The sequence below is a fragment of the Colobus angolensis genome, unplaced genomic scaffold (assembly GCF_000951035.1).
Source record: "Colobus angolensis palliatus isolate OR3802 unplaced genomic scaffold, Cang.pa_1.0 Scaffold48, whole genome shotgun sequence".
NCBI classification, from domain to species: Eukaryota; Metazoa; Chordata; class Mammalia; order Primates; family Cercopithecidae; genus Colobus; species Colobus angolensis.
In genome coordinates this window covers 5,168,003-5,171,149 of record NW_012118265.1, presented here as the reverse complement: position 1 = coordinate 5,171,149, position 3,147 = coordinate 5,168,003, and the positions used below count along the sequence as shown (strand labels likewise).

The following is a 3,147-nucleotide window of genomic DNA, read 5'->3' as shown; positions in this document are numbered from 1 at the left end:
TTGGTGGCTACCCTCAGTGTTGCCTGCACAAGTATCTACCAGGAGTGCAACCAATAGATCCGGCAACTTTGTATCATGTTTTCTAGTAAACCTACCAACAGTCACTGTGCATATTCAAGTGGAGAGAAGTCCAAGTAGTGAGGCCACTGCAGCACTGGCCATCCTTTACAGGACTGAGCACCTAATTCACCTTCCTGTCTCCACTTCCCTGCACCCATTAGGAGTCCTGCAGACACAATCAGCCCGAAGCCAGGGCGGCTTCCTTCCTTTTCTGGCAAGATGGCAGACCGTGAAGCTGGCGTGACTCTGGGGCGGCCGCATTTTTCGTGCCAGATTCTCGCCACCTTGGGTGTTACCAAGTTGATGCCACTTTCACACGAAGTTATCAGCAGACAAGCCACAATTAATATAGGTACAATTTATCATATAGCTCATGAGAAATCCACCCTTGTCAAAGCTATTTCTGGAGTTGAGACCTTCAGGTTCAAAAATGAACTAGAAAGAAATATTACAATCAAGCTTGGATATGCTAATGCTAAGATTTAGAAACTTGATGACCCAAGTTGCCCTAGGCCAGAATGTTATAGATCTTGTGGGAGTACTACATCTGATGAGTTTCCTACAGACATTCCAAGGACCAAAAGGAACTTCAAATCAGTCAGACATGTTTCCTTTGTGGAGTGTCCTGGCCACGATATTTTGATGGCTACTGTGCTGGATGGTGCAGCAGTGATGGATGCAGCTCTTCTCTTTATAGCTGGTAATGAATCTTTTCCTCAGCCTCAGACATCTGAACACCTGGTTGCTATAGAGATCATGAAGCTGAAGCATAATTTGATTCTACAAAATAAAATTGATTTGGTTAAAGAAAGGCTAAAGAACAATGTGAGCAGATCTTTGCATTTGTACAAGGTACAGTAGCAGAGGGAGTTCCCATTATTCCAGTTTTAGTTCAGCTGACGTACAATATTGACATTGTGAGTACATAGTAAAGAAAATTCCAGTACCCTCAAAAGACTTTACTTCGGAACCCCAACTTATTGTTATTAGATTTTTTGATGTCAAAAAATCTGGCTGTGAAGTTGATGACCTTAAGGGAGGTGAAGCTGCTGGTGGTAGTGTGTCAGGAGTTTATTCCTTCTGGTGGGTTGTTGGTCTTGCTGACTTTAAGAATGAAGCTACAGACCTCCTGGTGAGTGTTACAGCCCTTAAAGGTGGTGCATCCAGAGTTCGTTCCTTCCGGTGGGTTCCTGGTCTGGCTGACTTCAGGAATGAAGCTATAGAGCCTCATGATGAGTGTTAACAGCTCATAGAGGTAGTGTGAACCCAAAGAGTGAGCAGCAGTAAGATCTACTATGAAGAGTGAAAGAACAAAGCTTCCACAGCATGGAAGGGGACCCAATGGGGTTGCTGCTGCTGGCTCCTGCCACCAGCTTTTATTCCTTTATTTCGTCCTGCCTGTGTCCTGCTGATTGGTCCAGTTTACAGAGTGCTGATTGGTCCATTTTTGCAGACTGCTGATTAGTGCATTTACAATACTGTAGCTAGACACAGAGTGCTGATTGGTGCATTTACAATCCTTTAGCTAGACACAGAGTGCTGATTGGTGCATTTACAATCCTTTAGCTAGACAGAAAAGTTCTCCAAGTCCCCACCCAACCCAGAAAGTCCAACTGGCTTCACCTCTCATTAGTCTCCTAAAAGGAGTGTTAAAGGTGGGCCAGGAGATAGAAGTCAGATCTGGTATTGTCTCCAAAGATAGTGAAGGAAAACTCACGTGTAAACCAATCTTTTCCAAAATTGTATCACTTTTTGGCAAGCATAATGATCTGCGATATTCTGCTCCAGGCAGTCTTAGTGGAGTTGGAACAAAAATTGACCCCACTTTGTGCTGGGCTGACAGAATGGTGGGGTAAGTACTTGGTGCATTCAGAACCTTACATGAGACATTCACAGAATTCGAAATTTCCTGTTTCCTACTTAGCTTCTAGGTGTACTCACTGAAGAAGACAAGACAGCAGCAAAGGTACAAAAGCTAAGAATGAAGTGCTCATGGTGAACATAGGATCCCTGTCAACAGGAGGAAGATGTAGTGCTGTCAAGGCTGATTTGGATAAAATTATTTTGACCAATCCAATGTGCACAGAAGTAGGAGAAAAAATTTCCCTTAGCCAAACAATTGAAAAACACTGACATTTAACTGGTTGGGGTCAAATAAGAAGAGGAGTGACAATCAAGCCAACAGTAGATGATGACAGAAGAATACCAGTTAAATAATACATTTAGATGGAGTTAGAAGTTGGAATTTCTCTTACCAACTAAGGGGCTTATTTTCAAGGCAGTAATGTGGAACTGATTTCACAGTTCATTACCTTAGTAGGTAGCAGTAAGCTTATTCTCATTTTTTTAGTTGTGAAAACTTAACAGGATCTACAATTAATGTAAAAATTGTCATGATGTTTGATTAAATCTGCATTTTAGCAGAAGTTAAGCTTTCCCATATGTCTAAATTATACATCAGTGCAGTTTGAAACGAAACTTTGCTACAACCAGCCTTTGCTGTAGTACACATATATACCACTGAAACTCCCTGAAATAAAGATTTTCTTTTATTTCATGACTTGTCTTTGCATAGCTCCAGGCAGAAGGACTGTCGTACTAGCAAAAAAAAAGAAAAAAAGAAAAAAACACAAATTATTTTTGAAGACCAGCTCCCTTTTCTTTGGCCTCATATTTTATGTTGCTTTATCTTTGAAATTTTGCCTGAAAAGGAAATTAATGGGTTCAAATGAAGCTATTCTTTAGAACATGAGTGCTTGTTCCCATGGACAAATCTTCTTTCCCCTTACCAACTTCCATGCCTGAAAAACAGGAAACCAGAGTCAGAAGTTATCTGCCTCTGCCTGCCTTGAGATTATTTCTGCATTGTTTTATGCCTGAAACCCAATAGTCTTCCTCCATTGGAAAATACGGTTATACCACATGATTCTAGATAAGTAACAGAGATCTTTCTATACCTTCATTTTATGGTTTTTTCTTAACTGTTATATTATGGTCATGACATAGATTCTAATATTCCTAATCTTTGGATGTTTCAAAAAGTAAAAAATGTTAGAAAGTAATGAGTGAGTCTTTTTGATTTTTAAC

The 3,147-nt window shown here is 40.5% G+C and overlaps 1 pseudogene; it reads left to right on the top strand.

Moving 5' to 3' along the window:
* Positions 1 to 279: 279 nt before the first annotated feature.
* LOC105524003 lies at positions 280 to 2,277 on the top strand (annotated as a pseudogene).
* Positions 2,278 to 3,147: the final 870 nt, after the last annotated feature.